The sequence below is a fragment of the Pinus tabuliformis genome, chromosome 2_1, assembly GCF_031772625.1.
Source record: "Pinus tabuliformis cultivar Carrire ecotype Pingquan chromosome 2_1, CPIR1, whole genome shotgun sequence".
NCBI lineage: Eukaryota > Viridiplantae > Streptophyta > Pinopsida > Pinales > Pinaceae > Pinus > Pinus tabuliformis.
Window position 1 is genome coordinate 82,008,264 of NC_142299.1, and position 13,558 is coordinate 82,021,821.

The following is a 13,558-nucleotide window of genomic DNA, read 5'->3' on the forward strand; positions in this document are numbered from 1 at the left end:
GACATAGTAAATTACATACAGTTTCTTGTCCTCACGTTTCCCCAAGACCACCCCTACTGTTGTTTGAGAAGCATCAGTAGAGATGTGAAACGAGAGCTTCCATTCAAAACCATGTAATATCAGAGCCTTGCAGACTAGTTCTTTGATTTCTACAAAAGTTGCTTCACATTCACCAATCCACACAAATTTTGCATCCTTAGGTAGTAATTGAAAAAGTGGGAATGCTATTTTAGAAAAAAATTCTATGAAATGGCTATAATAGCTAGCATAACCAATAAAGTTGCGTACCTGTGTCGGTGTCTTAGGCATAGGAAATTTTAATATTACCTCTACCTTCACAGGATCAACTCGAATTCCTGCAGCTGAAAGCAAGTGTCCCATCACTATTCCTTCTTTCATCATCATATGAAATTTGACTATACTAACAGAAACATGTGTTTTCTTGCATATTTCAAGTACTTTCTCTAAGTTTTTCAAAGTTTCTGTAAAGGAATCCCCATATGGGGTGAAGTTGTCCACGTAAATCTCAACACTATCATTAACTAGTTTAGAGAAAATTCCTAATATTTCCCTTTGAAAGGTAGCAGGTGTTTTACAGAGGCCAAATGGAGGGACTCAGTAGGCAAAGGTTCCCTAAGGGCATGTGAAGGTAGTTTTTTCCCGATCCTCAAGAGCTATTTGTATCTGATTGTATCCACTAAACCCGTCCTGAAAGGAGAAAAACTCCTTCCCCTGCTAATGTATCAAGAACTTGGTCAATAAAGGGTAAGGGAAAATGGTCTTTCTGAGTTGCTTTATTTAGTTCCCTGTAATCAACGCAAATCCACCACTTTCCATTCTTATTAGGAACAATGACCAGCGGGGAAACAAATTGAATGTCTAATATTGGATAAATAAAACCCACATCTAATAACTTCTGTAATTCATCTTTGACAATGTTTTTTAAGGCATGATTCATTCTTCTTTGTGGCTTCCTAATAGGTTGACATTCCTCTTTAATGTATATATGATGAGTACATAAATCAGTAGGGATTCCTTTCATATTTGTATACTCCAAAGAAAAGGATTCTTTATGCTCTAGAAGCACTTTCAACAGCTATTCGAATTGGGAGTGTGAAATGTCAAGATTAATAACCAATGTTTTCCCTGGTTCAATTTCTACAGGAACACTAATACGAGGTACAATTTCAGGAATGTTTTTTACTTATGTTTCAGGTTCAATATCTTCCTGAACATTACAACTCATGAAAATTTCTAACAGTTGACAGGTTGATTCAGAAAGGGAATCGGGACTGCTGAGAAAGGTGCTAATGGTGTCGTCCTCCATTTCAGCGCTAAAGCAAAGAGCCTCGCTGATGGTAAGGATGGGTCTTATTAGCACTCAGTAATTTTTTGAGGTTGCAGAATAAAATCACTAAGGTAACCACAAACCAACTTCAGAGAGGGCTCTCTCTATAAGATTTAACTTTGTTGGATTGAATATTAGGCTAGTTATGAAGTTTAAGGTTTGATTTGTATTTGAGTGGTTTGTTGATAACTAGATTACCATTGGGCTATGGAGTCTGTTACATAAAATGCAGATTGATTGCAGTGTCTACAAATAGATCTCACAGGGCAGGGTAGCCAAACTGAATGGATTCTTTAAAGTCTGTGAAATGGAGAAAGGAGAACAGATTAAGGTTCACTTTAAACATAGAGCATTGTGACCTGAATTCTATATTTAAAAATCAGAAGAAAACATTGAAATTATTCATAACCAGGTGCAGAGTGTAGATTTAAACAAATTCTTCCTTTTACTTATCTCTTGAATAATTCAGATTTGGAAAACAAATATGTGCTATGAAATGAGAAATATAAACACATAAGACAGATAGATGCACTTCACCAACAACTTGACACAAGAATCCTCACCAACAACTTGACACAAGAATCCTGTGAAAGAGCTTTTGTATTACTTGGAAAATCTGTTGATGCTTCAACAATATACAATAGTGTTCTTTTGTTCAAAAATCAACCCTTGATAAGATGAAGTATTTATAAATTAATTTACAAAAAATCGTGAGATCTTGTGCTAAACTAATATCAAATCTCAAAAAAGGAATTGAGTTACAAACTATTCTCTAATAGTCTGTGTCTCGATGTCTTTCTATTCCTTCTGTTCTAAAACTGTTGTGCTGAATATGCAATGTCGTCACTGTTTATCATGCTGCTGTAATGTGCATTGTTTTATCCATCATCTTTTAAATACTTTGTTTTATCACAAAATATTTAGATTTAAATAATATATTTAAATTGATATTTCCAAATATTTAAATGAAATTCATAATTCAAAGTATTTATTAGAATGATTTATAAATCCATCATGTTTTCGAATCCATAACCCATGTGTTGTTTTCAAAACCATGTCCTCTTTCTCCTTTTACCTTCCTTCTTTTACTCCTGTAAATATTTGGATGGATTTGCAAAACCATGTGTTGTTTTTTGTAAATCCATGGTTGGTAAAACATTTCTATTTTGACTTTCATTTTGACTTGTCCTCTTATGTGTAAAACTGGTTTACATGAAGCTCCTTATTTTTTCTCTCCTGTACATTACTTTCATGAACATACTATTGCAAATTTTCCCTCTTATTTTCTCTCATGTATTTATTTTCTGCATCCATGAATTTCTTTTTCCTGTAGCTGTAAAATTGTTTTACTCCTTTGCTTATCATTTCATTTCACCAACTTTGCTTTCCATCCCTAAATTTCCTCTAAAAATATGGTTTCGATTGATCTCTTTCATTCAGCCTCCCATCCACACAACATTGGTTTCGTGATCACATGAAATTCCATTCCAGCCATATTTATAAAAGTCAAACCAATACAGTTAAGGGATTTTGGAGGTGGGGTGGGTAGTAAGAGGTTTAGGGGGAGGAGGGTCTGAAATCACGTAAGGGTGACAGTTGTAAAGGGCAAGGGTTAACGAGCTTGCCATAGGGCATTAAATGCCCGCTCAATGCAAGCTTGTTAGCCATATAACACGAGGTGGGGACGGAGTGTTCAGAAAGTCACCGCGCGTGAGTGTTAGATATGGCTAACGAGCTTGCAGCTGAGCGGGCATTTAATACCCTATGCTCGTTAGCCCTCACTGTTGTAAAGGACGGTAAGAGTGAAAATCACTTTTCGAACTCCCCTTTGGTTAAATGTCGAAGGGGCTGGTCCGAAACATATTCATAACCATGGATTATAATATGCACACATCTCAATGCCTTTAACGTTGGGGGAATTTGGGGGTTCGAAACATATTCATAACCATGGATTATAATATGCACACATCTCGATACCTTTAACGTTGGGGAATTAATGCATGAGTGCGGGGTGGGCCATAGGCCTTGACTTTTGGATTTATAATGAATAAAGGATTTTTCATGTTTTTTTAAAGTTTATATTTATTCATTTATTTTTGGAAATAATTTTAATAATTCAAAATATATGATTTCTCACCTATGCCTTCTTATGTGCTTTCTGGTGCAGACTTCAAATTGCTCTTTCCTTTGATCCAGGAATTGAATTTGAGTGCATGATGTACTATTGAAAATCTACTTTTGAGCTCTTTTTGATGAAAATACCCGCAGTTTGATCCAAACATTTATATGCAAAAATCTCCCTAAATCTTAGTACTTGGTGCCGCTTTGGAAATAATTTGCAGGAGGAAATATTATTTACAACATCTCAAACATAATAATGATTAGATATAATCAAACGATTCTATAAAAGTTATAGGACCCTAAGAGGTATAACTTCTTCATTCCTAGATTCAGGCTCTTTGGTAGGTAGAGACTTCTATATCAAGGTAAATCCGAGTTTATTTGATGAACTTGGTTCTGCAGGGGGGTAAAGGATAAGATTCTTTGTGACTTCCTCATTGGATATTACCATGTTTCCAGACCAAAACCCAATGTAAGCATCTGCGGTTGCAAGCTAAGGTCTTCCTAAAATCGAGGGATGCCCACTAGCTGGGGATTAGGTATGTAAAACCAAAAGGTCAACGACGTACTACCATGAGTCTACCGAAATAGTGATATCTTCCAGCTTCCCTACTGGTCTTATAGTAGACTGATCTACTAATTCTAGGACAGTGGGAGTTGGTTTAAGGTTTCACAGACCCAAGGTAATCACGGCTGTAGAGGTTATAACATTAATCACTACCCCCAAATCTATCAATACATTTGGGATATCCACCCCATTAATCTGTACTATCAGAATCGGGTTCCCAAGATCCCTGTATTTGACATGTACAAATTTCCCCAACATTATATCTCATAATTTACCCATGACATTATTAGTAAGTGGGTCCTTTGGTTTTCTGCTAGGTTTCTTAGAATGATATTATTTAATTTCCTTAGCATAAATCGGTACATCCTTCATAGCTTGAAGTATTAGAATTTTTAACGAATAAATTTTGCAATTCCCCTAAAAGGTCAAATTCAGGATGAGGAATTTGTTTACTCAAAGATAATCTTTCCAGATAAGGTGGATCAGTCTGACATCCTTTAGTAACAATAGTTTGTCAAGGGGTTTGTTTCTTTATAGGAATCTGTGTTGGCTCATCCCCTATTGTTCTATGTTCTAGTTCTGATACTTCATCATTAATATGTTCAACAATTATTGGTGAATTCTGAGTATTGACCACCCGACCAGATTGAAGATTTAATTCATTACATTCCATGGTGGTGATACTATATGAAGGGAGGTTGAGTGTCTCAAACTATTGAGCCCCTCAATTATTTGGATTTGGATTGGATTGGAAAAACAATTGAGGACGAAGAGGAGGATTACTAGTGAGTGCATTAGCAGGTAGCTGTAGCCGTTGTTGTGGCATAGGTTGGGAGAATTGTCCTGAAGGAGGAGGAGGAGGTCCATGCCAATTCTAGGACCATGAAAAATTTGGACTAGATTGAGGGTACCATGGGTGTCAGGGCATTGGATATTGGTAATATTGCAGTCAAGAAGGTGAAAAGGGTACAAACTGCTGACCAAAATTCATATTATTAAAATACTGAGACGGGTCTTGGGGCATACCTTGACTCATGTTCGGCGGTTGTGGTTGCCATGGTTTCCTTGATACGATAAAGTAAATATGATATGCTTCTTCATTTGTTCCTTGAAATACTGCCTTCAATCCAGGAAGAGACAAACAAGTGCTAGTGGAATGGCTCTGCTCACATATCGCACAAGTCTCCACAGAATTTAATGGACATTCCTTCAATGGATGCTTCTTCCTACATTGAGGCAGAAAATAGACATAACCTTCTCTGCTTCCATCTGCTTCTATTTTGCCTGCAACACATCTAGCTGCGATGATAATGTGCTTAAGGTATCGGTTCTCAGGTTGTCAAGCAGATTCCCAATTTCAGCCTTTGTAACTCCGCCGTTGGATGTTTTGAGAGTTTGGACTCCGTACCCCTGTCTCGCAGCCCCTCCTGAACACTTGATGCATAATTCACAGATGGTATCAAATTATTCCTTTGATATATCTTCTTTCTCTACTATGTTCAATAGCTCCAGACATTCCTCCCTCAGTGCTTTGAGAAAGATGATCTTAAATATATTCTTATCCAGGTCACTGTGGCCTGATCTCTGTAAACTATATTGAAAATGTTCCACAAAATCTTCCATTTTCTCATCCTCTTTCAGCGTAATCTTAAAAATTTCTTCCTTTACATCTCAAGATTTGCAGTAGTCTTGATATTTCTTGAGGAAAATCGTCTTCATATCATCCCATGTAGCAATAGATTTCCCCCCTAAACCCATAAATCATCTCAAAGTTGTTCCCTTCAAAGTAGAGGGGAATATATTCAATTTCTAAGCATAAAAATATAATCATACCCCCGAAAAAATGTCGAATTCAAAAAGGAATATGTTCAGATCCTCGGAAGAAAGACCATGGAAATTAGGTAGTGTTGTTAAAACAATAGGCTTCATAGGCGCATCACCTTTGTTATCTCTAATTGGGAAGACGTTGTGGGAGCCATGAATATTTGCCAATACCCAATTGGAATCTCAATAGGTTCTGGCTCTGGTTGTTCTATAAGAGGTGATTGAAGTTGTTTAACAACACTCCCTTGATCAAATGGTGCAAAGAATTACCTCAAATATTCTTGCTTTGAACTTGCAATATGCAGTTCCTTAGATCCTCTACTTGCTACTTCTTCTTCCTTGGCTTGCACTTATGCTATTGGGGGAGGTTTTGGTTGTGAAACTGATTTTCATCTAGATCTCGTATGAGATCTTACCCTAATGGAAGCTTGTGACGATGCTCCAGACTCAACCCTTGAGATGATCTCTTGGATGTAATTTATTCTGCCTAAATCAACCCCTTTTAAAAAGGGAAACATTCAAGCAAATTAAAAGCTCAAGACTTGGAGTAGGATAAGAAATTCCCTCCCCAGGACAAGAGAGTGGCCCCTAAAGAAAACAAGAGAGAAAATAAACAAATAAAAACAATCAAGCTCAGGACCTGAAACAGGAAAAAAATAAAACTACCCTTCCCAGGATGTGAGAGCAATACTTATGAAAGCTAAAAAAAGAAACCTAAAGCTCCAAACCTCGAGCAAGGTGATAAAAACTTCCTTCCCCAGGACAAGAGAATAATCCTAAGAAAATAAGAAACCAAACAACCAAACGATCTAATACTCAGGAATTGGAGCAAGGTGTAAGCTTCCTTCGCTAGGATGAGAGATCAGTCCTATGGTCAACACTATTCGTACTTTCATGCCTTTGATATCCTCCCCAACAATGGCACCAAAATGTTGGTGTTCAAGTATGAATCATTCAATTCACGCAATCCACATTTAATTGTCAACCCGGGGTTATACCAGTTATTTCAAGGCTATCATGCATTTTATGTGCAGGCTACAGTTTCCCTACCCAGCATTGAACATTAATTAAATTCATCAATGTGTAACAACAAGAAATAACTGTAACAACAAATAAGACTAACAACAAGTAATAATTATAAAAACAATTAGGACTCAAAGAAAACACTAATAAACATTCACAACAACACTAAACTCACGGAAATAAACCTAAACACACATCTAATCCAACAACATCTGGTGAGGAGAGTGATCCAACTCCGTGATCAAGGTTGTGGTGAGATCAACGAATCACAATATGCTCAGAAGATCAAACTGTCATTAATTAAAGAAATATTACAAGTATGTTGTTACAGACTCAGAGTTAGAGTATTTCTCCTATAACTTTAACGAATCTTAACAGCGATAGTTTTCATAGCCCGCAACCCTACTTTATACATTTTATCAATAATACAGTTCCTAGAATTACAACGTTGTTTGCTTTTAATTACATGGTGGTTTTCAGAACGAAAAAGAATGTAAAAGATAGTATCATGTCAATCGAGAGATTGATTCACCATTGTAGCCAATGTTCAAGGATATCGCTGCCAACTTTGACAATATCATTCAATGAATCATGGTCCTAGTCATTCTTCTTTTAAATCGGTAGAAATAGCTAAATTAGCAAGCCGCTTAGGTAATAATCCCCTATGACTATGCTTCATTGACCAATAATCCATAAAGACATGAGAAGAGGTATACCTGTGTGTTTTAAGATATCGATTAACCATTATTGGCGTAAAATGGATAAAAAGAACAGGGTAAAAGGGTGAGTAAAAGTATGCAAATCTAGCCACCAACATGCAGCAAGATATGTATCAGAATAAAGACGATGAAGAGCGGGAGCTGCTTGAAATTTTTGAGGCAGAGGATGAACAGTTGCTACTTGCTTATTCTCAAAATGATGTGTTGATGACTGCATCTGAGGAGTATATGAAGGGATATCAAAATTCCATCATGCAAGTGCAAAGACAATATAATTTGAGGAACAAAATTGTGGGAAACAATGCAGTGAAAAAAGAAATACCAATCAACAGCACAACAAACAAAGAAATGGTAGCCAAAAATGTGAATAAGGATGCCCCTAGTACAAGTGCCCAAAGGAAGGATGTCCCAAGTACAAGTGCCCAAAGGAAGGAGCCTCCTATCACTATCTTGCAGAGGAAAGAAGATACATCCAAAGATGCTGCAGAAAAGAAGGAAGCTGCCCATAAAGAGATTGAAAATGTATCAAATCCTTTTAATCTTGAAGCTGAAATTGGTAAATTAAAAATCTCTATTCCTCTTGGTGAATTGGTAAGAAATGACCAATATAGATCTCATATTTTAAAGGCACTTAGAGTAGACAAATCCTATGATATAGTTAATATAGCAGATGATAATCCAACTATTATCTTTGGACCAAAGATTGATTACAAAGAGCAAGATGGGGATGTTCCTCCTTTTTATGTCAGTTGGAATGTGCATGAACAAATGCTGCATAATGCTATGTTGGACTCTAGAGCCTCACATAATCTAATGCCGAAAGTGATCATGGAGAGGTTATGCCTAGATATTACAATACCATACAAGGACCTCTATTCATTTGATTCTAGTAAGATGAAGTGTCTGGGATTAATTAAGGATTTAGCGGTGTCCTCAACTCAAATTCCTTCAAAATGTATGGTTATGTATTTTGTGGTAGTGAGTATACCTCCCAGGTATGGTATGCTTTTGTCTAGATCTTGGTTGGCGAAATTGCACGGGGAATTGCAAACAAACATGTCCTACATCACAGTTTCAATTTTTAGAGGTCAGTCAAGCAGGTTATACTGAGAACTGCTCATGCAATACATGATCAGTAGTAAGGATAAACCAGTGAGTCATCCTTTGCACGTTGTTCATTCTAATTTGGACTCATTTGTGTTATTCAATTCGGGTTGTCCAAATGATGAAGAGAATGTTTCAGATGTAGAAGAGGAGAGGGATAATGCTCAGAATTTAGAAATTTTGGGAAAAGAATAAGAACAAGACAACATAATAAAATCAGTTGTTCCAGACATTAGAAAAGAAGTAAATAAAAAGGAAAATTATGAAGAAAACAATCGTGGAATGGAGGGACAGGAGAACAACAAAAGTGAGGAATAGAGAAGCCAAAGTGTCCATGGAAAATTGAGAGTTTGAAGGCTGAAATAGGCAAAAAATAACAGAAAAAACCTTGTGTTTGGACCATGCATTTTGATCGGGTAGGAAGCAAAGAAGGTGTTGGTGCAGGGATATGGATAATCAACCCAGAAGTTTTTAAGTAAGAGATATGCTCATACAAGTTAGTTTTTTATTGTACTAATAAAGTAGCGGAATATGAAGCTCTCATTTTGGTTTTACGAAATTTGAAGAAATTATGAGCTAGAAGAATAGTTGTTTATGGATATTCTGGGTTGGTTGTTAGATAGGTTAAAGGTGAATATCAAACAAAACACCCTTGGATGCGTGCTTATCGTAATGTTGTACTAGATTATTTGTAAAATTTTGTTGACTACAGTTTTTCAGTTGTTCCAAGAAAGGATAATGTTGTTGTGGATGCATTGGCCACTTCGCCTCTGACTTTGAAATTCTAAGCAGTGTTAAAGGGAAATAAAAGGTAGAATTCAGATATAGGCTTGTTGTCTCGGATAATATGAAGCACTGGAAAGTCTCTGAAAATAAGAAGCAGTTGAAGAAATTTTTTCTAATGAAGGAGGGATTTTCCAAAATGAAATTGGAAAGGGATGGCGGATGGGAAGATGTAGATAAAGGGAATTTTATTAATAAGTTGAAAGAAGAGTTAGATAAACAAGGTACTAAGTTAAAGATATTATAGCTCAAAGAAAATGTCCTTCCAAGAGGATTTGTACCTTTGGAGAAACTGTTTGACCATAATGATGTGGCCAAAAGGCCAAAACTAGCACCTGTAGGAGAAGGAGTTGAAGAATGCAATATAGGTACAACAAAACACCCAAAAATTATAAAGTTGTCTAAGATATTGAGTCCAGAAATGAAGAAAACATGTTTGGAATTGATGACTAAATTTTCTGATGTGTTTTCCTTTGGATACAAGGACTTAAAGGTGTATAACAAAGACATTATTCAACATACAATATTAGTCAAAGCAAATCAAAAACCATTCAAGAGAAGCTGTGAAGGAAAAATCCAGTTATTTTTCCCCTGATTGAAAAGGAGGTAAGGAATTTATTTGATGTTGACATTATAGTACCTCTTCTTTTTTTCGATTGCTTATCTAACTTGGTACCAGTAAAAAATAAGATAGGAGAGATAAAATTATGTGTAGATTTCAAGAATTTGAACAGGTTGTCACTCAAGGAAAACTATCTGCTACCAAAAATGGACCATGTTCTTCAGAAGGTAGTTGGTGCAAAAAGAATTTCCTTGCTAGATGGTTTTTTCGGGTATAACCAGATTTTGGTTCAACCTGAAGACAAAGATAAGACTGCCTTCACCACACATTGGGGGACTTTCAAATATGCCAAGATGTCATTCGGTCTGATGAATGTAGGGGAAACATTTCAATGAGCTATGGATATAGCTTTTGCAGAGGAAAAATATAAGTTTCTTGTCATATACCTTGATGATATTACTGTTTATTCACAGTCTAATGATGATCATTTGTAGCACTTAAGAGAAGTTTTAGAGAAGTGTAGGAATTACGACATTTCATTAAACCCCAAGAAATCATTGTTTGGATCGGAGGAGGGAAAATTGTTGGGTCATATCATTTCGAAAGATGGCATCAAAATAGATCCTAATAGAGTTGCAACAATTCAGAAAATGGAGATTCCTAGGAGTAAAAAGGAGATTTAGTCCTTTTTGGGCAAAATTAATTTTTTGAGGAGATTCATTCTGAATCTCGCCGAAATTTTGAGAAAAATTACAGACATGTTAAAGAAGGACAATGAGGTGAAACGGGGTGAAGACAACAAGAAATTTTTAAGTGAAGTTAAGGAAGCATTGTCCCATGTTCCCACGTTGGCCAGTCCAGATTATACACAAGAATTCATAGTATTTTATTTCGCTTCTGAGCACAGTATTGTTGTTGTCCTGTTACAGAAAAATCAATAGGGAGTTGAACAACCCATTTCATTTTTCAGCAGGGTGCTTAGAGATGCTGCACTCAAATATGACATAGTGGAGAAACAAACATTTTCTCTTGTCAAGGCTTTGAAGGATTTTTGGGTATATATTTTGCATTCCCATGTTGTGGCTTATATGCCTAGTGCTGCAATCCAAAACATTTTGACTCAGAGTGATCTAGATGGGAGAAGGGGTAAGTGGATCGCTTCCATACTTGAATATGACATTGAGATCAAGCCAACAAAATTGATTAAAGGGCAAGGCTTGGCTCAAATGTTAGCTGAATCAAATCTGCAATCACTTCAAATCAATTCCTTAGCTATCTTGATAGAAGAGGAACTCTCAAATACTAGCCAACAAGTGTCAGAAAAGTTTGCTTCCTCACCATGGTATGCTGATATTTTATATGTGTTGCAACATTTAAAAGCACCTCCAAAATGGCCTAAAACTAAAGCTCGCTTTCTAAAATTGAAGACAGTAAAATTCTGCATTATTGATAAGTTCTTATATTGGAAGGCTCTTGATGGAATGTTGCTCAATTTTTTGTTAGAAGACGAGGCTCAAGTAGTAATGGAGGAGTTCCAAAAAGGAGATTGTGGTGGGAACTTGTATTGGAAAACCACAACGAACAAGATCCTAAGAGCTAGCCTTTATTGGCCTAGTTTTATAGTTGATGTTTATAAAAAAGTGGCCAGCTATCGGGAATGTCAGATGTTTGAAGGCAGAAAAAAGTTTCTCCCTCTACCCCTGAAGCCTATAGCAATTGATTCACAATTTCAGCAATGGGGACTCGAGTTTATTGGTGAAATTCATTCCACTTCATCTGGACAACACATGTGGATATTAAAGACAACAAACTATATTACCAAGTGGATTGAAGCAGTCCCCACCATACAAGCTACCGACATAGTGATCATTCAATTTCTGGAAGGTAACATTTTGTCTCATATTGGTTGTCCACAAAAAATTATCACAGATAATGATGTTTCATTTAAGTAAAAGAAGATGATATAATTTTTCCATAAATACAACATCGTTCTATCAAAAACCTATTATCCTCAAGGTAATGGCTTGGCTGAGTCATCTAATAAAAGTCTGGTCAACATTATCAAGAAGTTGTTGTAGGAGAATAAGAAGAGCTGGCATAAAAAGTTGATTCACACACTGTGGGTTGATCATGGAAGTACCAAGAAGTCAATAGGAATGTCTCCTTTTAAGCTGGTCTATGGGACAAATGCACTTTTCCTTCTTCATTGGGAGTTCCAGTCATGAAACTATTACAGGAGGTTGAGGTAGAACCAAATGAAATGCAGGGAAGGATTGGCCAAATGATTCAAATACAACAATCCAGAGAAAAGGTGTTAAAAAACACACAGTTGGGAGAAGACAAAATAAATATAAATTATGATAGAAGAACAAAGGCAACTGATTTTCAAATTGGAGATATGGTTTTAAAGTGGGATGCTCAGAATGAAGACAAGGGAAAACATGTAAAGTTCAAAAATATGTGGAAGGGACCATTTAAGATTACTGAATTCATGAGAAAGAACACTTATCTGCTTAGGATTCATTTGATGAACCACTTCGAGTAGGTCTTGTAAATTGAAGGCTGTTGAAGCACTTTCTCACATAATTTCACTGTTTCAATATGATGTCATTATATATATCGCTTTACTGTTGAATAATGAAAGTGTGGGTAGTAGTAGTTGGGATTTGAAGCTTGAGGTGAAGGCCATAAGGTCATGGGTTTTTGTTGCCATAAATAAGTCAGTTTGTCAAATTAGATTCTGTTAGTTATGCAGTCTCTTTTAGTTAGTCCGATCAGTAAACGTTTCTAGATTTGTCAATCTTTTATTAGTTTTGTACATTATTTCTATTGCCCAATGGATAGGCTTCTAGTCTGCGGTGTCATTCTTGGCACCTCACAGGGAGGCTTCCATCCCCAATGGAGCCAATGTTAGAGTCAATTAGTTTATTAATAGCCAAATTTCTTCGAAATAATTTTGTTGTCATGGAAAAGGTAAAACTCATAAGCATTTTCACTGTCATGAGTTCGACCAGCTACTCCCTGGAAAGTCATCATGAACTTGGTCATAAATTTTTTAATCATTAATGGGAAGGGGGTGTTTGAGTTTTTGAGAGGTGTCATTATGATTTTTGAGTTAGGGTTTTGAGGGTTTATTAGGGTGTTCACCTAAACATATGTTTACAGTCAAAGGGATGATGTTTAAAGCAACATGGTCACAAATGTCACAATTTTTCTCCCTTTTGTAAAATCATTTCTTTCCCTCATTTCTATTCCTTATTTTCTTTCGTAGCCCTAATCATCCTATTCCCTTATCCCCTTATTCTTTCAAACTTTTTCCTATTCCTAAATAGTCATGTTATCCCTTATTCCTATTTTAGGCCTAAATCCCCTTTTATCCTAAGTCCCTTTTTACCCTAGGCCTAAATTCCCTTACTAAAGCATCATTGCGTATGATGAGTGAACCTCACCCACATAGACCATACACAAACTTTTATCATCTTACCCACATCATTTTCCCAGATCCT